At 46.1% G+C, this 27,829-nt stretch overlaps 1 pseudogene across 1 annotated transcript in view; it reads right to left on the bottom strand.

Annotated features, from left to right (window-relative positions):
* LOC109910219 (catenin alpha-1-like) overlaps window positions 1-27,829 on the bottom strand; it is a 248,566-nt pseudogene that overhangs the window by 184,294 nt on the left and 36,443 nt on the right. The window contains exons 5-7 of the transcript XR_004204173.1: window positions 23,277-23,396; window positions 17,273-17,398; window positions 16,897-17,040 (exon numbers count right to left, since the gene is read on the bottom strand). The product of XR_004204173.1 is annotated as a catenin alpha-1-like (transcript). The remainder of the gene's footprint in view (window positions 1-16,896; window positions 17,041-17,272; window positions 17,399-23,276; window positions 23,397-27,829) is intronic.

The following is a 27,829-nucleotide window of genomic DNA, read 5'->3' as shown; positions in this document are numbered from 1 at the left end:
AAGTTCTTCCACACTGATCTCGACAAACTATTTCTGTATGGACTTCGCTTTGTGCACGTGGGGAATTTTCACGTTGAAACTGGAAATCACCTTCCCCAAACTGTTGCCACAAAGTTGGAAGCACAGAATCTTCTAGAATGTTTGCTGTAGCGTTTCCAATCACTGGAACTAAATGAACCTGAACCATGAAAAAACAGCCCCAGACCATTATTCCTCCTCCACCTAACTTCACAGTTGGCAATTTGCAACGGGATCAGTGTCGTTCTCATGGCATCCGCCGAACTGCCAGATGTTGATGTGTGATTCATCACTCCAGAGAAGGCGTTTCCACTGCTCTAGAGACCAATGGTGGCGAGCTTTACACCACTCCAGTGGACACTTGGCATTGCGGTCATATTTTTGTTCAGTATATACACTACCAGTCAAAAGTTGGACACCTCATTCATGGGTTTCTTCATTTTTACTATTTTCTACATTGCATAAAAATAGTCTAGACAACAAAACTATGAAATAACACATGGAAAAATGAAGTAACCAAAAACATGTGTAAAACAAATCAAAACATGTTATATTTGAGATTCTACAAAGTAGCCACCCTTTGCCTTGATGACAGCTTTGAACACGCTTGACATTCTCTCAACCAGCTTCATAAGTTAGTCACCTGGAATGCATTTCAATTAACAGGTGTACCTTGTTAAAAGTTAATTTGTGGAATGTCTTTCCTTCTTAATGAGTTTGAGCCAATCAGGTGTGTTGTGACAAAGTACGGGTGATATATAGAAGATGACCCTATTTGGTAAAAGACCAAGTCCATATTATGGGAAGAACAGCTCAAATAAGAAAAGAGAAGCGACAGTCCCTCATTACTTTAAGACATGAAGGTCAGTCAAGTCGGAACATTTCTTGAACTTTTAAAGTGTCTTCAAGTGCAGTCGCAAAAACCATCAAGTGCTATGATGAAACTGGCTCTCATGAGGACCACCACAGGAAAGGAAGACCCTGAGTTACATCTGCTGCAGAGGATAAGTTAGAGTTATCAGCCTCGTTTGAAGCAGAAATAAATGCTTCAAAGTTCAATTAACAGACATCTCAAAATCAACTGTTCAGAGGAGACTGCGTGAATCAGGCTTTCAAGGATAAGTTCATTAGTTACCAGCCTCAGAAATTGCAGCCAAAATAAATGTTTCACTGAGTTCAAGTAACCGACACTTCTCAACTGTTCAGAGAAGAAACAGGCCTTCGGGCCTTCATGGTTGAATTGCTGCAAAAAGAAACCACTAGTAAAGGACACCAATAAGAAGAAGAGACTTGCTTGGGACAAGAAACACGAGCAATGGCCATTAGACCAGTGGAAATATATCCTTTGGTCTGATGAGTCACAAACCTCTACAGGATCAGTGTCCCGTCCTCACGACGGTTGTGCTAACGTAGGCTAATGCAATTAGCATGGGGTTGTAAGAAACCAAAACAATTCCCAGGACATGGACATATCTGATATGGGCAGAAAGTTTAACTTCTTGTTAATCTAACTGCACTGTCCAGTTTACAGTAGCAATTACAGTGAAATAATACAGTGCTATTGTTGGAGGAGAGTGCACAATTATGAACTTGAAAATGTATTAATAAACCAATTAGGCAGTCTTGATACATATTGAATAGATATGCAATAGTTCATTGGATCAGTCTAAAATGTTGCACATACACTGCTGCCATCTAGTGGCCAAAGTCAAAGTTGTGCCTGGTCTGGAATAATACATTATGGCCTTTTGCATTTCAAAGATGGTACAACAACAACAAAAAACTCATAGTTTTGTCTTTGTATCATCTTTTAGCAGATCTATTGTGTTACATTTTCCTACATTAAAATGTCACATTTCCACAAACTTCAAAGCGTTTCCTTTCAAAGTGTATCAAGAATATACATATCCTTGCTTCAGGTTCTGAGCCACAGGCAGTTAGATTTGGGAGTGTCATTTGGAGGTGAACATTTTAAAATATATGTTTTAAATAAATAAGAAAGGCCAGATCCAGATGAGGCTTGTCAAGACGTGACTATTTACACAAATCACGTGTTGGTTAAATAGCCTACAGGAAGACTAATTCATATTTGAAGATGCTATTCTGTAATCTATAGACTTGTTGTTCTTTTTACTATTCCAGAAGCTGTTAATGAAACGTGTCGTTTATTTTAACAGCTGAATATCAACTGTCAGGTGGCAAGAAGATGCAACACACACAACGGATTGGTGCGAGGTGAGAAAATTGCTCTAATTAAGCCCAGTCACCAAGCAAAATGTCTCAATGCAATCTCGGGAAGAGAGAACAGTTTAGATGGCAATTATTGAAACAAGGGAAATACCAGCTTTCCGGGCGCTGTGGGATTTATTTCTCAACAACGATTGGCAGCATTTCACAATCTGAATGTCTGGCATGACAAAAAAGTAACCACGGGGTTTGCATTGGCCATTTGAACGAACAAACAGGCCGCCGTCATATTCACACTAATTATCAACAAAATCATTATTTTATTAATTTCATTAATTTTATTAGTGCCAGTGGGATTTTATCGGGGTCAAACAAGCAACACTATTTAGTCTGATCTAGCTAATGATTCGCCCACTGGGTTAAGATGCTTCAGCCATGCAGCATCAGACAGGTGATTGTACAGCCTCCATGCTACATCAGACAGGTGACTGTGCAGCCTCCATGCTACATCAGACAGGTGACTGTACAGCATCAGACAGGTGACTGTGCAGCCTCCATGCAGCATCAGACAGGTGACTGTACAGCCTCCATGCAGCATCAGACAGGTGATTGTACAGCCTCCATGCAGCATCAGACAGGTGACTGTGCAGCCTCCATGCAGCATCAGACAGGTGACTGTACAGCCTCCATGCAGCATCAGACAGGTGATTGTACAGCCTCCATGCAGCATCAGACAGGTGATTGTACAGCCTCCATGCAGCATCAGACAGGTGACTGTACAGCCTCCATGCAGCATCAGACAGGTGATTGTGCAGCATCAGACAGGTGATTGTACAGCATCAGACAGGTGATTGTGCAGCCTCCATGCTACATCAGACAGGTGATTGTACAGCCTCCATGCAGCATCAGACAGGTGACTGTGCAGCCTCCATGCTACATCAGACAGGTTATTGTACAGCCTCCATGCTGCATCAGACAGGTGATTGTGCTACATCAGACAGGTGATTGTGCTACATCAGACAGGTGATTGTGCTACATCAGACAGGTGATTGTACTACATCAGACAGGTGACTGTGCAGCCTCCATGCAGCATCAGACAGGTGACTGTGCAGCCTCCATGCAGCATCAGACAGGTGACTGTGCAGCCTCCATGCAGCATCAGACAGGTGACTGTGCAGCCTCCATGCAGCATCAGACAGGTGACTGTGCAGCCTCCATGCAGCATCAGACAGGTGACTGTGCAGCCTCCATGCAGCATCAGACAGGTGACTGTGCAGCCTCCATGCAGCATCAGACAGGTGACTGTGCAGCCTCCATGCAGCATCAGACAGGTGATTGTACAGCCTCCATGCAGCATCTGACAGGTGACTGTGCATCCTCCATGCAGCATCAGACAGGTGATTGTACAGCCTCCATGCAGCGTCAGACAGGTGATTGTACAGCCTCCATGCAGCATCAGACAGGTGACTGTACAGCCTCCATGCAGCATCAGACAGGTGACTGTGCAGCCTCCATGCTACATCAGACAGGTTATTGTACAGCCTCCATGCTGCATCAGACAGGTGATTGTGCTACATCAGACAGGTGATTGTACTACATCAGACAGGTGATTGTACAGCCTCCATGCAGCATCAGACAGGTGACTGTGCAGCATCAGACAGGTGATTGTACAGCATCAGACAGGTGATTGTGCAGCCTCCATGCTACATCAGACAGGTGATTGTGCAGCCTCCATGCTACATCAGACAGGTGATTGTGCTACATCAGACAGGTGATTGTGCAGCCTCCATGCTACATCAGACAGGTGATTGTGCTACATCAGACAGGTGATTGTACTACAGACAGGTGATTGTACAGTCTCCATGCTACATCAGACAGGTGATTGTACAGCCTCCATGCAGCATCAGACAGGTGATTGTAGTACAATCACCTGTCTGATGCTGCACAATCACCTGTCTGATGCTGCATGGAGGCTGTACAGTCACCTGTCTGATGTAGTACAATCACCTGTCTGATGCTGCACATCAGACAGGTGACTGTACAGCCTCCATGCAGCATCAGACAGGTGATTGTACAGCCTCCATGCTACATCAGACAGGTGATTGTACAGCCTCCATGCTACATCAGACAGGTGATTGTACAGCCTCCATGCAGCATCAGACAGGTGATTGTGCAGCATCAGACAGGTGATTGTGCAGCATCAGACAGGTGATTGTGCAGCCTCCATGCAGCATCAGACAGGTGATTGTACAGCCTCCATGCTACATCAGACAGGTGATTGTACAGCCTCCATGCAGCATCAGACAGGTGATTGTGCAGCATCAGACAGGTGATTGTGCAGCATCAGACAGGTGATTGTGCAGCCTCCATGCTACATCAGACAGGTGATTGTACAGCCTCCATGCTACATCAGACAGGTGACTGTACAGCCTCCATGCAGCATCAGACAGGTGATTGTACAGCCTCCATGCAGCATCAGACAGGTGACTGTACAGCATCCATGCAGCATCAGACAGGTTATTGTACAGCCTCCATGCAGCATCAGACAGGTTATTGTACAGCCTCCATGCAGCATCAGAGAGTTTATGGTACAGCCTCCATGCAGCATCAGAGAGGTTATGGTACAGCCTCCATGCAGCATCAGAGGTTATGGTACAGCCGCCATGCAGCATCAGAGAGGTTATGGTACAGCCTCCATGCAGCATCAGAGAGGTTATGGTACAGCCTCCATGCAGCATCAGAGGTTATGGTACAGCCGCCATGCAGCATCAGACAGGTTATTGTACAGCCTCCATGCAGCATCAGACAGGTTATTGTACAGCCTCCATGCAGCATCAGAGGTTATGGTACAGCCTCCATGCAGCATCAGACAGGTGACTGTACAGCCTCCATGCAGCATCAGAGGTTATGGTACAGCCTCCATGCAGCATCAGAGGTTATGGTTGGCTGTAATATAAAAAGGTAGTTGCACAGGCTGCAAAAGAAACATGAAATCACCCACAATTGAAATTCAGTGCATAACTTGCTTTCCTGTGATCTTGGCCCGTGCCAGTAATTTCTCATTCGGGCCAGTAGTTTTCACTTGGTACTGGGCCGGAGTGCCACTGGCAAATGTACCTGAATGTGAAGCCCTGAGGTGCCACGGAGTGAGTCACTCTAGACGCAGAGGGAGAAGAAAAGAGAGCAATCTTCACCTGTTACAAAATCCTTTCCACTGCCATATCACCTTTTAAACATTCAACTATTCAGACGTTGCAATTCTGGGTTTATTAGTTAGCCCATCCCACACACACACACTCCGTCACCCCCTCACCATCTCGTCTGACAACCTCTGCTTGCGTGTCACGTCGCCATGGCAACAAGTTCCGCGCATGTGTGTGTGTGTGTGTGTGTGTTCGTCAATGACTCACACCCTGAAAGTTGCATCGGCGGTGCTTGAAATTAGGTACCGTGGACCCAGAGAGGGAACTGGTCTGGAATAAACAGAGACGGGGCTGGAATAGAACAACATAACTTTGTGCATGGTCACCAGGAAATGACTGATGCACAAGATCTGAGCTGCTGCTGCTCTTCTCCCCCATCCTCTCCCGCTCTTCTCCCCCTCCCATCCACTCCCGCTCTTCTCCCCCTCCCATCCACTCCCGCTCTTCTCCCCATCCACATCCTCTCCCGCTCTTCTCCCCCTCCCATCCACTCCCGCTCTTCTCCCCATCCACAATCCTCCCCCTCTTCTCCCCCTCCCATCCTCTCCATCTCACATGTCACCTTTCATTTATCTGGATCTTTTTATACACATGCCATCTGAGCTATGGAGAGTAACACCTCTGCCTTTATTAAACCACTGCACCTCAGCCTGGAGAGAAGAGGGACGGAGACATCAGAGAACGACCCATCAATCGACCAAAGTCTGGTTAAGACCTGAAGGAGTGATTTTGCCACTGACCAGCCTGCTTGAGGAGAACTGATGGAGAACACTACACTGGCTTCTCCCCACTGGCAACACGCCCTGCTCCCCACTGGGAACACGCCCTGCTCCCCACTGGGAACACGCCCTGCTCCCCACTGGGAACACGCCCTGCTCCCCACTGGGAACACGCCCTGCTCCCCACTGGGAACACGCCCTGCTCCCCACTGGGAACACGCCCTGCTCCTCACTGGGAACACGCCCTGCTCCTCACTGGGAACACGCCCTGCTCCTCACTGGGAACACGCCCTGCTCCTCACTGGGAACACGCCCTGCTCCTCACTGGGAACACGCCCTGCTCCTCACTGGGAACACGCCCTGCTCCTCACTGGGAACACGCCCTGCTCCTCACTGGGAACACGCCCTGCTCCTCACTGGGAACACGCCCTGCTCCTCACTGGGAACACGCCCTGCTCCTCACTGGGAACACGCCCTGCTCCTCACTGGGAACACACCCTGCTCCTCACTGGGAACACGCCCTGCTCCTCACTGGGAACACTTCAAGAGGCTTCAAGAGCTTCCCCTACAAGCTGTGATATTACAGGAGGAGGCTTCAAGAGCTTCCCCTACAAGCTGGGATATTACAGGAGGAGGCTTCAAGAGCTTCCCCTACAAGCTGGGATATTACAGGAGGAGGCTTCAAGAGCTTCCTACAGGCTGGGATATTACAGGAGGAGGCTTCAGCTTCCCCTACAAGCTGTGATATTACAGGAGGAGGCTTCAAGAGCTTCCCCTACAAGCTGTGATATTACAGGAGGAGGCTTCAAGAGCTTCCCCTACAAGCTGTGATATTACAGGAGGAGGCTTCAAGAGCTTCCCCTACAAGCTGTGATATTACAGGAGGAGGCTTCAAGAGCTTCCCCTACAAGCTGTGATATTACAGGAGGAGGCTTCAAGAGCTTCCCCTACAAGCTGTGATATTACAGGAGGAGGCTTCAAGAGCTTCCCTTACAGTTGGCAACAGAAAGTGTCATATACTGCTGTAACACTTCAAATACATCCTAATTGTTCAGGTTTTGCCACGAGCTACTGAATGGTATGGCTGAACGTAAATATATTTGCAGAGAAATGTCATCAGTCAGTAAATTAATGCAGCTATAGAAGCTATTTGGACATAAATTACTTTTTTAATTTTACCTTTATTTAACCAGGCAAGTCAGTTAAGAACACATTCTTATTTTCGATGACGGCCTGGGAACAGTGGGTTAACTGCCTTGTTCAGGGGCAGAACGACAGATTTGTACCTTGTCAGCTCAGGGGGTTTGAACTCGCAACCTTCTGGTTGCTAGTCCAACGCTCTAACCACTAGTGGTTAGAGCGTTATCGAACAAATCAAACATTTATTGTGGAACTGGGATTCCTGGGAGTGCATTCTGATGAAGATCATATTTATAATGCTATTTCTGACTAATGTTGACTACACAATATGGCTGATATTTTTTGGGCTTACTCAGACTATTGCATGGTTTGCTTTTTCCGTAAAAAAAAGTGTATTTTTTATCTGACACAGCGGTTGCATTAAGGAGAAGTATATCTATAATTCCATGTATAACTTGTATTTTCATCAACATTTATGATTACTATTTCTGTAAATTAATGTGGCTCTCTGTAAAATCACTGCATGTTTTAGAACTACTGAAAGTAATGTGGCAACGTAAAATGAGAGTTTGATATGAACTTTATCGAACAAAACATACATGTATTGTGTAACATGAAGTCCTATGAGTGTTATCTGATGAAGATCAAAGGTTTTAATTCATTTTCTCTCCATTTGTGCTTTTTGTGACTCCTCTCTTTGGCTGGAAAAATGGCTGTGTTTTTGTGTGAGTTGGCGGTGACCTAACAATCATGTGGGGTGCTTTCGCTGTAAAGCCTTTTTGAAAGCAGACACTGTGGCTAGATTAACGAGAATTTTATCTTGAAAATTGTGTAAAATACTTTTATGCTTGAGGAATTATAATTATGAGATTTTTGTTGTTCCGAATTTGGCGCCCTGCACTTTCACTGGCTGTTGGCGAGGCTACCGTCCCACATATCCCAGAGAGGCTAAGGACAACAAAGTCAAGGTATTGGAGTGGCCATCACAAAGCCCTGACCTCAATCCCATAGGAAATGTGTGCGCAGAACTGAAAAAGCATGTGCGAGCAAGGAGGCCTACAAACCTGACTCAGTTACACCAGCTCTGTCAGGAGGAATGGGCCAAAATTCACCCAACTTATTGTGGAAAGCCTGTGGAAGGCTACCCGAAACATTTGACCCAAGTTAAACAATGTAAAGGCAATGCTACCAAATACTAATTGAGTGTATGTACATTTTTACTAGGATTCAATGTCAGGAATTGTGAAAAACAGATTTTAGATGTATTCGTCTAAGGTGTATGTAAACTTCCGACTTCAACTGTACATCGCCTATAAACCTTGTGTATTCATCAAAACAATTGGAAATATGTATGTATTCAGTGTATGTATTCAATTCAAAGTGCAGAACAAAGTCCTCGCAGCAAACGGTTCTTTACACACCTAGTAAATGCCCATAGCCCTAGTAAATGCCCATAGCCCTAGTAAATGCCCATAGCCCTAGTAAATGCCCATAGCCCTAGTAAATGCCCATAGCCCTAGTAAATGCCCATAGCCCTAGTAAATGCCCATAGCCCTAGTAAATGCCCATAGCCCTAGTAAATGCCCATAGCCCTAGTAAATGCCCATAGCCCTAGTAAATGCCCATAGCCCTAGTAAATGCCCATAGCCCTAGTAAATGCCCATAGCCCTAGTAAATGCCCATAGCCCTAGTAAATGCCCATAGCCCTAGTAAATGCCCATAGCCCTAGTAAATGCCCACAGCCCTAGTAAATGCCCATAGCCCACACCCTCTCATGCAATGCGATTGTAAATGCCAACTTTGATGGCTCATGCCCTTCACCCTACAGTATATCTGACTTAGAGTCATGAAATTCGGTACGTCGGTCCCTCTCCCCACTAGGACCAATAAGGTCAGCCATGATAATAATAGGGAGGGAATGGAGGACATTTTACTGGCCCATCTTGGGTATTATTTTACTGGCCCATCTTGGGTATTATTTTACTGGCCCATCTTGGGTATTATTTTACTGGCCCATCTTGGGTATTATTTTTCTGACCCATCTTGGGTATTATTTGACTGGCCCATCTTGGGTATTATTTGACTGGCCCATCTTGGGTATTATTTGACTGGCCCATCTTGGGTATTATTTGACTGGCCCATCTTGGGTATTATTTGACTGGCCCATCTTGGGTATTATTTGACTGACCCATCTTGGGTATTATTTTTCTGACCCATCTTGGGTATTATTTTTCTGACCCATCTTGGGTATTATTTTACTGGCCCATCTTGGGGATTATTTTACTGGCCCATCTTGGGGATTATTTTACTGGCCCATCTTGGGGATTATTTTACTGGCCCATCTTGGGGATTATTTTACTGGCCCATCTTGGGGATTATTTTACTGGCCCATCTCGGGGATTATTTTACTGGCCCATCTCGGGGATTATTTTACTGGCCCATCTCGGGGATTATTTTACTGGCCCATCTCGGGGATCATTTTACTGGCCCATCTCGGGGATCATTTTACTGGCCCATCTCGGGGATCATTTTACTGGCCCATCTCGGGGATTATTTTACTGGCCCATCTTGGGGATTATTTTACTGGCCCATCTTGGGGATTATTTTTCACGGATCGTTACTTTATTTTTGCACATTTCCCCCGTCGTTTTCAAAGACCAAAAAAAGAGCTTCTGGGACATCAGAACAGCAATCACTAACCTCGATTTGGGCGAGGAACTTCTACTTTCAATGAGTCGGAGGTGAAAGACGTTGATTATCTCGGACCATGCCCAAATCCCAGCCACTCGAAGGAGACTGCATGCCCAATAGAAGCCGGCAGGAAGAATACGTCCAAGTGGATAAATCGCCTCCATTCTAATGGCGACCGTGAAAAATCACTGGAAAATAAACTGGGTGAGCTTTATTCGAAACTATCCTATCAACGGACTCTGAACTGTAATATCATGTTTCTGAGTCATGGCTGAACAACGACATGAACAACTGTAATATCATGTTTCTGAGTCATGGCTGAACAACGACATGAACAACTGTAATATCATGTTTCTGAGTCATGGCTGAACAACGACATGAACAACTAATATCATGTTTCTGAGTCATGGCTGAACAACGACATGAACAACTAATATCATGTTTCTGAGTCATGGCTGAACAACGACATGAACAACTGTAATATCATGTTTCTCTGAGCAACTCTGGTAAATATAAAGCTAGCTGTTTTATCTTGGCAGAACAGAAGGGTGGAGTTGGGGAAGCCCAGGTGGAGTTGGGGAAGCCCAGGTGAGTGTGTGTCTCTAAAACAGCTGGTTCGCGATCACTAATATTAAGGAAATCTCTGGATTCTGCTCGTCTGGAGTTAGAATACCTCATGAAAAACTGTAGGACCATACCATTTACAGAGTTGTTATTCGTGGTTTTTCGTAGCTATTTTGCCACCACAAACCGATGTTGGCACCAAGACCAAACACAACGAGCCGTGCGCGGCCAACGAGCTGTGCATGGCCATATGCAAACAAGAAAATGCTGACTGAAAGCATGCGGCTGGTAGTCGGAGACTTGAATGCTAACTGGACCTCATTTCTATCAGCACATCACCTGTGAAACTAGAGGAGAAAAATACATCCATTTTACACACACACACACACTCTCCCTTGCATTCCATCTGGAAAACCTGACCAGAAACATCTTCCTGATTCCTGCTTACAAGCAAAAACTCAAACAGGAAGTACCAGTGGACACACACACAAACAGGAAGTACCAGTGGACACACACACAAACAGGAAGTACCAGTGGACACACACACAAACAGGAAGTACCAGTGGACACACACAAACAGGAAGTACCAGTGGACACACACACAAACAAGAAGTACCAGTGGACACACACACAAACAGGAAGTACCAGTGGACACACACACAAACAGGAAGTACCAGTGGACACACACACAAACAGGAAGTACCAGTGGACACACACACAAACAGGAAGTACCAGTGGACACACACACAAACAAGAAGTACCAGTGGACACACACACAAACAGGAAGTACCAGTGGACACACACACAAACAGGAAGTACCAGTGGACACACACACAAACAGGAAGTACCAGTGGACACACACACAAACAGGAAGTACCAGTGGACACACACACAAACAGGAAGTGGTCCGATGAAGCGGTTGCTAAGCTACGGGACTGTTTGGTAGCACAGACCGGAATATGTTCCGTGATTCATCCGATAGAATTGAGGAGTACACCACCTCCGTCAACGGCGGCATTAATAAGAGCATGGACGACGTCGTCCACACAGTGAGAACGGAAGTACATCAAGTGTACGAAACATCTTCATGATGGTGGTGCTATAACAGGCATATGTTCTCTCTCAGTCAAACAGACCGAGAGACATACATTTGCCACACATGCTCAGGGATGTGAGTCTAGCTAACCTGTAGAGTTTGGTTCTGTTGGGCAGCACGGGGGCGCTGTCGGAGAGGAAAACGATTTATGGAAGCTCATTGCCTTATAGCGACCATTTTGTTTCAGCCACAGTCTTGGAAAATGTTGCCTTTGAAAAAGAACATCATAGATATTACATACCAAATATGGTAGTGGTCAACATGGTCAACAAATTAAAAAATGCTCAAAATACTGACACACAAATTTGATGATCAGATTGACTTTAAATATTTAACAAGCAGCTCATCCTAAAGGGTGATGTGTCCAATGTGTCCTGATGGTGACCCTATGGGGCCAGTGTGTGTGTCCTGATGGTGACCCTATGGGGCCAGTGTGTGTGTCCTGATGGTGACCCTATGGGGCCAGTGTGTGTGTCCTGATGGTGACCCTATGGGGCCAGTGTGTGTGTCCTGATGGTGACCCTATGGGGCCAGTGTGTGTGTCCTGATGGTGACCCTATGGGGCCAGTGTGTGTGTCCTGATGGTGACCCTATGGGGCCAGTGTGTGTGTCCTGATGGTGCCGCTATGGGGCCAGTGTGTGTGTCCTGATGGTGACCCTATGGGGCCAGCGTGTGTGTCCTGATGGTGACCCTATGGGGCCAGTGTGTGTGTCCTGATGGTGCCGCTATGGGGCCAGTGTGTGTGTCCTGATGGTGACCCTATGGGGCCAGTGTGTGTGTCCTGATGGTGACCCTATGGGGCCAGTGTGTGTGTCCTGATGGTGACCCTATGGGGCCAGTGTGTGTGTCCTGATGGTGCCGCTATGGGGCCAGTGTGTGTGTCCTGATGGTGACCCTATGGGGCCAGTGTGTGTGTCCTGATGGTGACCCTATGGGGCCAGTGTGTGTGTCCTGATGGTGACCCTATGGGGCCAGTGTGTGTGTCCTGATGGTGACCCTATGGGGCCAGTGTGTGTGTCCTGATGGTGACCCTATGGGGCCAGTGTGTGTGTCCTGATGGTGACCCTATGGGGCCAGTGTGTGTGTCCTGATGGTGACCCTATGGGGCCAGTGTGTGTGTCCTGATGGTGACCCTATGGGGCCAGTGTGTGTGTCCTGATGGTGACCCTATGGGGCCAGTGTGTGTGTCCTGATGGTGACCCTATGGGGCCAGTGTGTGTGTCCTGATGGTGACCCTATGGGGCCAGTGTGTGTGTCCTGATGGTGCCGCTATGGGGCCAGTGTGTGTGTCCTGATGGTGACCCTATGGGGCCAGTGTGTGTGTCCTGATGGTGCCGCTATGGGGCCAGTGTGTGTGTCATCTGGGGGGTCACTACTGCTGTCATCTGGGGGGTCACTACTGCTGTCATCTGGGGGTCACTACCGACCAGAGCCATATACAGTGCATTCAGAAAGTAGTCAGACCCCTTGACTTCATCCACTTAGTTTTACAACAGCCTTGTAAAACAATAGTTTCCCCCCCCTCAATCTACACACAATAAACCCCCCCCAACAAAAAAGAAATCTAACCAAAAACAGGTTTAAAATAACACATCTTGACACTCCCTCTCGTCCCTTTGTAAATATGTCTGTAAAGCTTTACAGCTGTTGACATGTTATCCTGTGTGTTTGATTGAATTCAGTCCAGGAAGCCTTGTAATCCAGGATTGGATCAGATTAAAACAAACCTAGAAGATTTGATCTCAGGGTTTCAGATGGTAATAAAATCCCAGATTGTTCATTTGGTTGTCATAAACAGGGCATAGCCTCAACTTCAACTCTAACCTTTTGCCAATAAAGTTAATTTAATATTTTTTATTTCAACCCCCCCTTCTGTGTCCTGAAATACACAGAAGAAACCCCTACAGGCTCTGGTCTAAAGTAGTGCATTATAAATGAAGGGTTCCATTTTTGGACAGACTACTTCTGATCGAGCAAGTAGAAGCTTTTCTGTTGGGCCTGGCACTATGGAGAGAAGAGTTAAGATGGAAAGTACCAGAGTCATGTATTTATAGTTGGGCCAATGTGGTTTCAGCATTATGATTCATTTACATAACAACATTCTATGGCAGCCATGTTAGCTCCCAATTAGCATTAGCATGACATGGCAGGGACTTTTTCCTGCTGTTGTAATCCTTCAGAAGGCCGTTTAAGTGGGTGTCGCTTATGTCCAAACAGTATAAACAAATAAATATGTAGAAAAGACAACGTTCCCATCATTTCCTTTCAACAATATAATATATAATAAAATATAATCTTTGAGAACAAATTACCTAAATAAAACCTAGACCGAGAATAAAAAATTCCCAAAACAATTAATTTAGCAGTATTCATTTAGTTATTATGCTGGAACAAAATAACACTGGTAAAAATGCATAGAATTGCAGGAAATGAGCTTTAAAATAATAGTTTCTCTCGGCTGCATGGAGAAAATCCCAGAATTGCAGGAAATTGGTTTACATGCTACAGTTAAACATAAACAACCGCAACGAAACAATGTCAACGATTTAACTAAATGACAGTTCATAAGGAAATCCAGTCAATTGAACCGCATTCATTGGGCCCTTATGGGTTTCACATGACCGGACGCAGCCAATCATAGAGTTTCTCCCACAAAACGGCTTTATGACAGACAGTAATACTCCTCAGTTTCATCATCTCTCTGGGTGGCTGGTCTCCGATACTCCTCAGTTTCATCATCTCTCTGGGTGGCTGGTCTCCGATACTCCTCAGTTTCATCATCTCTCTGGGTGGCTGGTCTCCGATACTCCTCAGTGTCATCATCTAGCCCTGCTAGAGTTGCCCCGGTCTCCGATACTCCTCAGTGTCATCATCTAGCCCTGCTAGAGTTGCCCCGGTCTCCGATACTCCTCAGTGTCATCATCTAGCCCTGCTAGAGTTGCCCCGGTCTCCGATACTCCTCAGTGTCATCATCTAGCCCTGCTAGAGCTGCCCCGGTCAATGGTAAAGCGAAAACGTCTAGGAGAAACAACGGCTCAGCCTCAAAGTGGTAGCCAACACAAGCTCACAGAACAAGACCGCCGAGTGCTGAAGTGCGTAGCACGTAAAAAAATTCTTCTGCCACTTCTGTCTCTACCGAATTCCAACTGCCTCTGGAAACGGCAACACAAGAACTGTTTGTCAGGAGCTTCATGAAATGGGTTTCCATGGCCTAGCAGTCGCACACAATCCTAAGATCAACAAGTGCAATGCCAAGCGTCGGCTGGACTGGTATAAAGATCGCCGCCATTGGTCTCTAGAGCAGTGGAAACGCGTTCTCTGGAAACACGAATCACCATCTGACAGTCCAACAGACAAATCTGGGTTTGGCGGATGCCAGGCTAACGCTACTTACATTGCATAGTGACCGCTGTAAAGTTTGGTGGAGGAGGAATAATGGTCTGGGGCTGTTTTTCATGGTTCAGGCCCCTTAGTTCCAGTGAAGGGAAATCTTAACGCTACAGCATACAATGACATTCTAGACGATTCTGTGCTTCCAACTTTATGGTAACAGTTTGGGGAAGGTCCTTTCCTGTTTCAACATGACAATGCCCCTATGCACAAAGCGATGTCCATACAGAAATGGTTTGTCGAGATCGGTATGGAATAACTTGACTGGCCTGCACAGAGCCCTGACCTCAACTCAATCTAACACCTTTGGGATGAATTGTAACGCCGACTACGAGCCAGGCCTAAATGCCCGACCTCACTAATGCTCTTGTGGCTGAATGGAAGCAAGTCCCTGCAGCAATGTTCCAACATCTAGTGGAGGCTGTTATAGCAGCAATGTTCCAACATCTAGTGGAAAGCCTTCCCAGAAGAGTGGAGGCTGTTATAGCAGCAATGTTCCAACATCTAGTGGAAAACCTTCCCAGAAGAGTGGAGGCTGTTATAGCAGCAATGTTCCAACATCTAGTGGAAAGCCTTCCCAGAAGAGTGGAGGCTGTTATAGCAGCAATGTTCCAACATCTAGTGGAAAGCCTCCCCAGAAGAGTGGAGGCTGTTATTGCAGCAATGTTCCAACATCTAGTGGAAAGCCTTCCCAGAAGAGTGGAGGCTGTTATAGCAGCAATGTTCCAACATCTAGTGGAAAGCCTCCCCAGAAGAGTGGAGGCTGTTATAGCAGCAATGTTCCAACATCTAGTGGAAAGCCTTCCCAGAAGAGTGGAGGCTGTTATAGCAGCAATGTTCCAACATCTAGTGGAAAGCCTTCCCAGAAGAGTGGAGGCTGTTATAGCAGCAATGTTCCAACATCTAGTGGAAAGCCTTCCCAGAAGAGTGGAGGCTGTTATAGCAGCAATGTTCCAACATCTAGTGGAAAGCTCCCTACTCCCCATGGGCCCTGGTAAAAAAAGTAGTGCACTGCGTAGAGACTAGAGTACCATTCGGGATGCAAAATGGAGGGGGTTGCTCTGATCTGTTGTAGTGGTCGCTTTAGTTCTCCGGCAGCAGTAGAGATGAGAACTAGCCGATACCATTGTGACAGAGAAATGAGGACTAGCTGATACCATTGTGACAGAGAAATCACTACAATGGGCTCTATGTAAATGGTCCTATTTAAAATGAGACACACTGGGAGGGGGAAGAGAATTGTAAATGTTATCTCTGTATGAAAAACACAAATGTGCTCCGAAAGCAAAAACAGTCAAGAACAGGCGCTGCTCTGCTGGTGTCCAAGTGGAACCCTGTTCCCTATTGACTACACAATAGGCTCCGGTCAAAAGCAGTGCACTATTTAGGGAATAGGGGGCTGTTTGGGACACAACCCTGAATGAGTTGGTAAATAGAAAATAATAATGTCATGGTTTTTGTGTGGTGGTGGTGGTGGTGGTGGTGGGGGGGGGGGGGGGGGGGTCTACCTGCTTTAAAAACCATTGCATGTGTCCAGTGTCATCAGATCAGTTCAGACCAAGGAACTGAGATGAAAGGAAATGAGATGAAAGGAAGCGACAAGACATGTTAGAAGCCACATTATCCCAATATACTTTCCTCTATTAGCCGTCATGAAGGAAGATGAGGGCCCCAGAGGGAGAGGGGGGCACAGAGTAGGGGGAGAGGGGGGCCACAGAGTAGGGGGGGGCCCAAGAGTAGGGGGAGAGGGGGGGCCACAGAGTAGGGGGAGAGGGGGGGCCACAGAGTAGAGGGAGAGGGGGGGCCCAAGAGTAGGGGGAGCGAGGGGCCCCAGAGTAGAGGGAGAGCGTAGGCCAGCTCTCCAAACCCCATCCCTCCTAGACTTACATCAAAGTTGTTGAGAGCGTAGGCCAGCTCTCCTCCGCCGGCAGGGTGGTTGAAGGCAGCATCATCCGAGGCGGTAGCCTGGGCAGCATTAGAGATGCCTGAGACTGCATGCTGAAGCTGCTTGTAAATCAGGTCACGGTTCGCCTGGAGAATGGAATTAAATTCAAAAAAATTTTATTTAGGGAAAACTAAAGATAATAAAATACATTAACAAGATGTGTCTTTGAAGAGCTTTGAGATTCTGTATGAAATGTGCTATTGAACTTCAATCTATTCTAATTTCATCCCAGAGGATCTTGAAAGCATTAATTAAAACAGTTTCAAGGACCACTTAGTGGGCATGGAAATGATTTGAAGACACTGTTCTACTACAGACCTTGTATGCGGCCAGGTCAGGGTGTTGAAGGCAGGCGCGGGACGCAGTGTAGAGCATGGGGATGTTCCTCTGGAGAACACCGCGGGCAGCCGCCATCCGATCCTTATGGTGAACATCCTTCAACTCCTAGAGAGAGACACAGAGACACAGAGAGAGAGACACACAGAGAGAGAGAGAGAGACAGAGACAGAGACACAGACACAGAGAGAGAGAGACAGAGACACAGAGAGAGAGAGACAGAGACACAGAGAGAGAGAGACAGAGACACAGAGAGAGAGACACAGAGAGAGACAGAGACACAGAGACACAGAGAGAGACAGAGACACAGAGACACAGAGAGAGAGAGACAGAGACACAGAGAGAGAGAGACAGAGACACAGAGAGAGAGAGACACAGAGAGAGAGAGACACAGAGAGAGAGAGACACAGAGAGAGAGAGACACAGAGAGAGAGAGACACAGAGAGAGAGACACAGAGAGAAAGAGACACAGAGAGAGAGAGACACAGAGAGAGAGAGACACAGAGAGAGAGAGACACAGAGAGAGAGAGACACAGAGAGAGAGAGACACAGAGAGAGAGAGACAGAGACACAGAGAGAGAGACAGAGGCATCATTACCATTACATTATTTGGAGACCAATACATGGTCTGAGTGACCTAGATTCTCCTTTCTGCGTGTCTGTCTGTCACTCCCCTGCGGTGATACAGCACCGCCATAATCAGGCCATTCCAACAGGCCTCGCCGTACAGCTTTAATGCATAGCTCTGTGCTACTGACTCCCAGCGTTATTTTATGGGAGAGACAGACTGCTGCCTCCCAAATGACATTATTCCACATATAGGGCACTATAGGCCCTACGGTCACAAAGTCAAAAATGCATTATATTAGGGAATGAAATGCAGCCTGGAACTAAGCTAAATAAACTGAAGGGTTTGGAACGGAAACCGAAAGTAAAAGTATTCATAGTATTTACATCAAGTAAATCAACATTGGTATGCCTCACGCGAACATACTGCCCTACCTTCACACTGCCGGAGGGATTGTATGAGTCTTATGTTCATATTAGCCTCGTAAATGTAGAAAACTCATTTATTCACCTGGTTGGTTTGGTGTTAAATCTAAACCTAACAAAATAGGAAAATAAACATTAGGCCAAAAAAACAAGAACATGTGAAATATAATGATGAGCATGGAGTGAACATCCTATAATCTGGGTGTGTGTTATCCCACAATCTGAATGTGTGTTATCCCACAATCTGGGTGTGTGTTATCCCACAATCTGGGTGTGTGTTATCCCACAATCTGGGTGTGTGTTATCCCACAATCTGGGTGTGTGTTATCCCACAATCTGGGTGTGTGTTATCCCACAATCTGGGTGTGTGTTATCCCACAATCTGGGTGTGTGTTATCCTACAATCTGGGTGTGTGTTATCCTACAATCTGGGTGTGTGTTATCCTACAATCTGGGTGTGTGTTATCCTACAATCTGGGTGTGTGTTATCCTACAATCTGGGTGTGTGTTATCCTACAATCTGGGTGTGTGTTATCCCACAATCTGGGTGTGTGTTATCCCACAATCTGGGTGTGTGTTATCCCACAATCTGGGTGTGTGTTATCCCACAATCTGGGTGTGTGTTATCCCACAATCTGGGTGTGTGTTATCCCACAATCTGGGTGTGTGTTATCCCACAATCTGGGTGTGTGTTATCCTACAATCTGGGTGTGTGTTATCCTACAATCTGGGTGTGTGTTATCCTATAATCTGGGTGTGTGTTATCCTATAATCTGGGTGTGTGTTATCCTATAATCTGGGTGTGTGTTATCCTATAATCTGGGTGTGTGTTATCCTATAATCTGGGTGTGTGTATCCTATAATCTATAATAACACAACACTTGACAGTTCCACCCCCTCTAAGCAGGGTAATGTAAACAAAACAGACTGAGTAAACACTAAGCAGGGTAATGTAAACAGAACGGACCGAGTAAACACTAAGCAGGGTAATGTAAACAGAACGGACCGAGTAAACACTAAGCAGGGTAATGTAAACAGAACAGACCGAGTAAACACTAAGCAGGGTAATGTAAACAGAACAGACTGAGTAAACACTAAGCAGGGTAATGTAAACAGAACAGACTGAGTAAACACTAAGCAGGGTAATGTAAACACCAAGCAGGGTAATGTAAACACCAAGCGGGGTAATGTAAACACCAAGCAGGGTAATGTAAACACCAAGCAGGGTAATGTAAACACCAAGCAGGGTAATGTAAACACCAAGCAGGGCAATGTAAACACCAGGCAGGGTAATGTAAACACCAAGCAGGGCAATGTAAACACTAAGCAGGGCAATGTAAACACTAAGCAGGGTAATGTAAACAGAACGGCCTGAGTAAACACCAAGCAGGGTAATGTAAACACCAAGCAGGGTCATGTAAACACCAAGCAGGGTCATGTAAACACCAAGCAGGGTCATGTAAACACCAAGCAGGGTCATGTAAACACCAAGCAGGGTCATGTAAACACCAAGCAGGGTCATGTAAACACCAAGCAGGGTCATGTAAACACCAAGCAGGGTCATGTAAACACCAAGCAGGGTCATGTAAACACCAAGCAGGGTCATGTAAACACCAAGCAGGGTCATGTAAACACCAAGCAGGGTCATGTAAACACTAAGCAGGGTAATGTAAACACTAAGTCGGGTAATGGAAACACCTAAGCAGGGTAATGGAAACACCAAGCAGGGTAATGGAAACACTAAGCAGGGTAATGGAAACACCAAGCAAGGTAATGGAAACACTAAGCAGGGTAATGTAAACACCAAGCAGGGTAATGTAAACACCAAGCAGGGTAATGTAAACACTAAGCAGGGTAATGTAAACACCAAGCAGGGTAATGGAAACACTAAGCAGGGTAATGTAAACACCAAGCAGGGTAATGTAAACAGAATAGTATTACAATGTTTTTGAAACGGCTGAAATGTACAGACATTTTCCTTATATTGGAGTTTAATTTCATTTTTACCTGAAATTATTATAACATATACATTGTATATAGACTTTTTGTTTTCTTTTGTTCTACATTTATGAAAGGGAACAGAAGAAACCTTCCTGAAATACCCTTCCGTGATAGAAAGTTACATATCAACTTCCTCTGGAATTGACTATGTTTGTTTTACTCCATGTGTAACTCTGTGTTGTTGTATGTGCTACGCTTTATCTTGGCCAGGTCGCAGTTGTAAATAAGAACATGTTCTCAACTAGCCTACCTGGTTAAATAAAGGTGTTCTCAACTAGCCTACCTGGTTAAATAAAGGTGTTCTCAACTAGCCTACCTGGTTAAATAAAGGTGTTCTCAACTAGCCTACCTGGTTAAATAAAGGTGTTCTCAACTAGCCTACCTGGTTAAATAAAGGTGTTCTCAACTAGCCTACCTGGTTAAATAAAGGTGTTCTCAACTAGCCTACCTGGTTAAATAAAGGTGTTCTCAACTAGCCTACCTGGTTAAATAAAGGTGTTCTCAACTAGCCTACCTGGTTAAATAAAGGTGTTCTCAACTAGCCTACCTGGTTAAATAAAGGTGTTCCCAACTAGCCTACCTGGTTAAATAAAGGTGTTCTCAACTAGCCTACCTGGTTAAATAAAGGTGTTCTCAACTAGCCTACCTGGTTAAATAAAGGTGTTCTCAACTAGCCTACCTGGTTAAATAAAGGTGTTCTCAACTAGCCTACCTGGTTAAATAAAGGTGTTCTCAACTAGCCTACCTGGTTAAATAAAGGTGTTCTCAACTAGCCTCCCTGGTTAAATAAAGGTGTTCTCAACTAGCCTACCTGGTTAAATAAAGGTGTTCTCAACTAGCCTCCCTGGTTAAATAAAGGTGTTCTCAACTAGCCTACCTGGTTAAATAAAGGTGTTCTCAACTAGCCTACCTGGTTAAATAAAGGTGTTCTCAACTAGCCTACCTGGTTAAATAAAGGTGTTCTCAACTAGCCTACCTGGTTAAATAAAGGTGTTCTCAACTGGCCTCCCTGGTTAAATAAAGGTGTTCTCAACTAGCCTACCTGGTTAAATAAAGGTGTTCTCAACTAGCCTACCTGGTTAAATAAAGGTGTTCTCAACTGGCCTACCTGGTTAAATAAAGGTGTTCTCAACTGGCCTACCTGGTTAAATAAAGGTGTTCTCAACTGGCCTACCTGGTTAAATAAAGGTGTTCTCAACTAGCCTACCTGGTTAAATAAAGGTGTTCTCAACTGGCCTACCTGGTTAAATAAAGGTGTTCTCAACTAGCCTACCTGGTTAAATAAAGGTGTTCTCAACTAGCCTACCTGGTTAAATAAAGGTGTTCTCAACTGGCCTACCTGGTTAAATAAAGGTGTTCTCAACTGGCCTACCTGGTTAAATAAAGGTGTTCTCAACTAGCCTACCTGGTTAAATAAAGGTGTTCTCAACTGGCCTACCTGGTTAAATAAAGGTGTTCTCAACTAGCCTACCTGGTTAAATAAAGGTGTTCTCAACTAGCCTCCCTGGTTAAATAAAGGTGTTCTCAACTAGCCTACCTGGTTAAATAAAGGTGTTCTCAACTGGCCTACCTGGTTAAATAAAGGTGTTCTCAACTGGCCTACCTGGTTAAATAAAGGTGTTCTCAACTGGCCTACCTGGTTAAATAAAGGTGTTCTCAACTAGCCTACCTGGTTAAATAAAGGTGTTCTCAACTAGCCTACCTGGTTAAATAAAACTTAAATAAAATAAAAATAAATAAACATTCTGAAATTCTCCGCGGTTTTAAATCTGTTTTTATTTTTTTTGCTCGACTGGACAGGGAAGCCACCGAGCTCCAGGCAAGAAGCAACTCCACGGGGAATTATCAACATTTTGAATTGCAATTGCCCCTCGACTGCACATACTTCTGGATTGTAGTATTATTTAAAGAGTGTAATATGGTTTGGTTCCATTATTCAATATTGTAAAATATGTTCTAAGAAAAAGTTGCTCGGCGTGCGCTTACCGGCTAGTAGCGACTGTGGTATTTACAGGAAACGTGAGCTACAAAACCAAGACTGTCTCCTTGGCAGCCACAACAAAACGCAAGGCAGTAACTTGAACTGAAAACAAGAAATCTCTTCAGTCACACAGCTCCTCAGACTCCATCTCTCGTAGTGGAAATAGGGACTCGGTTGCTAAGCCACCTAATAACACCCCTCTCCCTCGCTACATCTCTCCACCCTCTGTCACTATCTCCTTCCTCTCTAACCCAGAAACCTCCCGCAGTACAGACCTGACTGCTGTCTCTTGGCAGCCATCTCACTCCCAACCTCCCCCAATCAGACAGTCCTGTACATACCTGCTGACTCACTCCCAACCTCCCCCAATCAGACAGTCCTGTACATACCTGCTGACTCACTCCCAACCTCCCCCAATCAGACAGTCCTGTACATACCTGCTGTCTCACTCGCAACCTCCCCCAATCAGACAGTCCAGTACATACCTGCTGTCTCACTCCCAACCTCCCCCAATCAGACAGTCCAGTACATACCTGCTGACTCACTCCCAACCTCCCCCAATCAGACAGTCCTGTACATACCTGCTGCCTCACTCCCAACCTCACCCAATCAGACAGTCCAGTACATACCTGCTGTCTCACTCCCAACCTCCCCCAATCAGACAGTCCAGTACATACCTGCTGTCTCACTCCCAACCTCCCCCAATCAGACAGTCCAGTACATACCTGCTGTCTCACTCCCAACCTCCCCCAATCACAGTCCTGTACATACCTGCTGTCTCACTCCCAACCTCCCCCAATGAGACAGTCCTGTACATACCTGCTGTCTCACTCCCAACCTCCCCCAATCAGACAGTCCAGTACATACCTGCTGTCTCACTCCCAACCTCCCCCAATCAGACAGTCCAGTACATACCTGCTGTCTCACTCCCAACCTCCCCCAATCAGACAGTCCAGTACATACCTGCTGTCTCACTCCCAACCTCCCCCAATCAGACAGCCCAGTACATACCTGCTGTCTCTTGGCAGCCATCATGTTGAGTTTGTCCACCTCTGGTTTCAGGGCCTTGTACTGTATGCCCAGGTCCTGCTCTGTTCCAGCGTTACGCACCTTCATCAGGTTCTCCTCCACCTAGAGGGGTTACAGAGGAAAGGTTTAGACAGGCAGGGTTCTCTGTGCTATTTTATGGAGCAGGGTTCTCTGTGCTACTTTATGGAGCAGGGTTCTCTGTGCTACTTTATGGAGCAGGGTTCTCTGTGCTACTTTATGGAGCAGGGTTCTCTGTGCTACTTTATGGAGCAGGGTTCTCTGTGCTACTTTATGGAGCAGGGTTCTCTGTGCTACTTTATGGAGCAGGGTTCTCTGTGCTACTTTATGGAGCAGGGTTCTCTGTGCTACTTTATGGAGCAGGGTTCTCTGTGCTACTTTATGGAGCAGGGTTCTCTGTGCTACTTTATGGAGCAGGGTTCTCTGTGCTACTTTATGGAGCAGGGTTCTCTGTGCTACTTTATGGAGCAGGGTTCTCTGTGCTACTTTATGGAGCAGGGTTCTCTGTGCTACTTTATGGAGCAGGGTTCTCTGTGCTACTTTATGGAGCAGGGTTCTCTGTGCTACTTTATGGAGCAGGGTTCTCTGTGCTACTTATGGAGCAGGGTTCTCTGTGCTACTTTATGGAGCAGGGTTCTCTGTGCTACTTTATGGAGCAGGGTTCTCTGTGCTACTTTATGGAGCAGGGTTCTCTGTGCTACTTTATGGAGCAGGGTTCTCTGTGCTACTTTATGGAGCAGGGTTCTCTGTGCTACTTTATGGAGCAGGGTTCTCTGTGCTACTTTATGGAGCAGGGTTCTCTGTGCTACTTTATGGAGCAGGGTTCTCTGTGCTACTTTATGGAGCAGGGTTCTCTGTGCTACTTTATGGACTGCCAGCACCACTAGCACAAGTGTATATGTCATTATTGGATTTCCTGTGATATCGTTTAAGGCCAGGCACCACCACCTTGAGTATTTTTTGCTCACTAAAATAATCCATCTCTGACACGTGAAATGTTGAATATATATTCAACCATATCGGCAATAGGAGAATGTGTGAGTGAGAGCTGGAAGGAAGGAGAGAATCCCATTCTTCCCTCTATTTGATCATGTCGGCAGCAGGTTTTGAAAAGCACAATGGAAATATAGCCTTGGGGAACAGCAGGATCAACATTCAGGTTCAATGCTCATTCAGCATCCTCATATTCAGATCCTATCATGCATTTCATAAGTGTTTTGGCCCAAATGGCACCCTATCCCCTACATAGTGCACTACTTCAACCAGGGCCTGTGGGTTTGAGCTCTCTAGGCCCTGAAGGCTCTGGTCAAAAGTATTGCACTATGTAGGGAAAAGGATATCATTTGGGACTCTGGAATCTGTGATAGGAAGGCTGTTCTTTCCCGTGAGCTGCCAACACAGTCAACACGGCTCCCTTCCACTCAACAGTCCATTAAAGACCAGTGCCTCAGCTAAAGTTCATGCTAAATTATTCAATAGCTACTAGCTGCTACAACAGAAAAACTGTTAGCCCTCCCATCTTTACCATAACACACACTAGAGATCTCATCCAGTAGTATGCCTTGTGTTCATGTTGAGCTGTGTTAATAATGCAAAAGAAAGAAAGGCACTCCCATGAACATTTATGAAGGGAACAGAAGAAGAAACCTTCCTGAAATACCCTTCCGTGATAGAAACTTACATATCAACTTCCTCCTCCTGTCGACAGTCAAATTGTTATCCGTCACAAACGGCACCCTACTCTCTATACTAGTGCACTAGTCTGCATCCGAAGTTGCACCCTATGAGCCTTCACTATAGAAGTATTTGACAGGAACAATCGTCGTCTCTGAATGTGCCAGATCATGCATCCAAAACAAAGCTAGTTTGTTGTTGTTGTCTGTAGTTCCTGGGTAGTAGTCCTCTCTGTCTAGACAGAAACAGCTTCTGTAGGAGTCTAGGACACATGTTAGCGAGATACACTTTACTTTTCACACAAAGCGAGAGAGAGGCGATGTGTCCTAATAGTGTAACTCTAGGCAGGGCCCCTCTCCTATCGGTTCTATTAGCGCACTATGTAGGGAATAGGGTGCCATCTGGGGCTTAGCTGTAACCAAACCCAGGGTGACGACTGAAATCCCATCAATAAACTCATGTCTAAAAAGGCTCGGACCATATTCAGCCATCCATTGTGAGAACCGATAAAATACAGAAACAGGCTAGCTGTAGCCCTTCTATTGAGCCGAGGCTAGCTGTAGCCTATTCTATTGAGGCCCATGGCTAGGCTAGCTGTAGCCTATTCTATTGAGGCCCGAGGCTCACCTCTTCTAGAGGCCCATGGCTAGGCTAGCTGTAGCCTATTCTATTGAGGCCCATGGCTAGGCTAGATGTAGCCTATTCTATTGAGGCCCGAGGCTCACCTATTCTATTGAGGCCCCCGGCTAGGCTAGCTGTAGCCTATTCTATTGAGGCCCATGGCTAGGCTAGCTGTAGCCTATTCTATTGAGGCCCATGGCTAGGCTAGCTGTAGCCTCTACTATTGAGGCCCGAGACTCACCTATTCTATTGAGGCCCATGGCTAGGCTAGATGTAGCCTATTCTATTGAGGCCCATGGCTAGGCTAGCTGTAGCCTCTACTATTGAGGCCCGAGACTCACCTATTCTATTGAGGCCCATGGCTAGGCTAGCTGTAGCCTATTCTATTGAGGCCCATGGCTAGGCTAGCTGTAGCCTATTCTATTGAGGCCCGAGGCGCACCTATTCTATTGAGGCCCACGGCTAGGCTAGCTGTAGCCTATTCTATTGAGGCCCATGGCTAGGCTAGCTGTAGCCTATTCTATTGAGGCCCATGGCTAGGCTAGCTGTAGCCTCTACTATTGAGGCCCGAGGCTCACCTATTCTATTGAGGCCCATGGCTAGGCTAGCTGTAGCCTATTCTATTGAGGCCCATGGCTAGGCTAGCTGTAGCCTATTCTATTGAGGCCCATGGATAGGCTAGCTGTAGCCTATTCTATTGAACATGTCAGGACTTCATCTCTCTCTAACAGGGAGGCCAGTGTCCAGAGCATGTCAGGACTTCATCTCTCTAACAGGGAGGTCAGTGTCCAGAGCATGTCAGGACTTCATCTCTCTAACAGGGAGGCCAGTGTCCAGAGCATGTCAGGACTTCATCTCTCTAACAGGGAGGCCAGTGTCCAGAGCATGTCAGGGGTTCATCGCTCTCTAACATGATGCCAGTGTCCAGAGCATGTCAGGACTTCATCTCTAACAGGGAGGCCAGTGTCCAGAGCATGTCAGGGGTTCATCTCTCTAACAGGGAGGCCAGTGTCCAGAGCATGTCGGGACTTCATCTCTCTAACAGGGAGGCCAGTGTCCAGAGCATGTCAGGACTTCATCTCTCTAACAGGGAGGCCAGTGTCCAGAGCATGTCAGGGGTTCATCTCTCTAACAGGGAGGCCAGTGTCCAGAGCATGTCAGGGGTTCATCTCTCTAACAGGGAGGCCAGTGTCCAGAGCATGTCAGGGGTTCATCTCTAACAGGGAGGCCAGTGTCTAGAGCATGTCAGGACTTCATCTCGGACTTTGCTGCAGCCCCGAGATGAAGATACTCAGTTACAGCAAGAGCACTGCCTCAGTTTGTATGCGTCTAAAAAAAACAGCACCCTATTCCCTATATAGTGCACTTTACTTAACCAGACCCCATGTGGAATAGGGACTAGAGAGAATAGGGTGTAATTTGGGATACGGACCCTAGTCAAAAGTAGTGTACTACATAGGGAACACGCCATTTAGAACACGGCCCCAAGTATCTGGACGCCACTAACCCGGTGAGGTGGTGGGCTATAAATAGATTCATGATAAGACGGGGTAAAGTGGAAGAATTGAATGTTAAGAGCCAGTATGGGAAGGTTTTTAAAATAACCAACTAGAACACAGGGTGGAGCCTAGGCCACACGGAAACACAAAGCTGTGGAGGCTCTCTAACCTCAAGAGCAGAAACAAATCTTCTCCTATTTAGTTTCGTAGTAAATCATAGCGTTTCTGTAGAATCCTGGGCCCCGTGTTCATAAAAAGTCTTCGAGTGCTAATTTAGCTGTCTATATAATCTTGTGATTTAAAAAATATATATAATAGATAAATAAACACTGATCCTAGATCTGCACCCGGAAGTCCAAGATAATTAACGCATACAGGCCATAGTCATTTCCTGTTCAACCTGCTGTCCTGTCTGAGGCTTGAAGAATGACAGATGTCGGCCATTTTAGATCCCGGCTGTAAAAGTGACTCAGACACACTGAGGTCATTGTGGCAAACAACGTCGTGGTGTTGGTGTGTTCACATCAGTACAGGTCACTGAACACACAGAGAGAGATTGTGTTCTGAAGCTGAAACTAAGAATATGTCCCAGATAAAAACAAACTCCGAGACCAAGGACGAGAGGTCAAAAGGACGAGAGGTCAAAAGGACGAGAGGTCAAAAGGACGAGAGGTCAAAAGGACGAGAGGTCAAAAGGACGAGAGGTCAAAAGGACGAGAGGTC

This window comes from Oncorhynchus kisutch, linkage group LG19, assembly GCF_002021735.2.
Source record: "Oncorhynchus kisutch isolate 150728-3 linkage group LG19, Okis_V2, whole genome shotgun sequence".
In the NCBI taxonomy this organism is placed as follows: domain Eukaryota; kingdom Metazoa; phylum Chordata; class Actinopteri; order Salmoniformes; family Salmonidae; genus Oncorhynchus; species Oncorhynchus kisutch.
The sequence above is the reverse complement of the archived record's forward strand: the minus strand, read 5'-3'. Positions and strand labels throughout refer to the sequence as shown.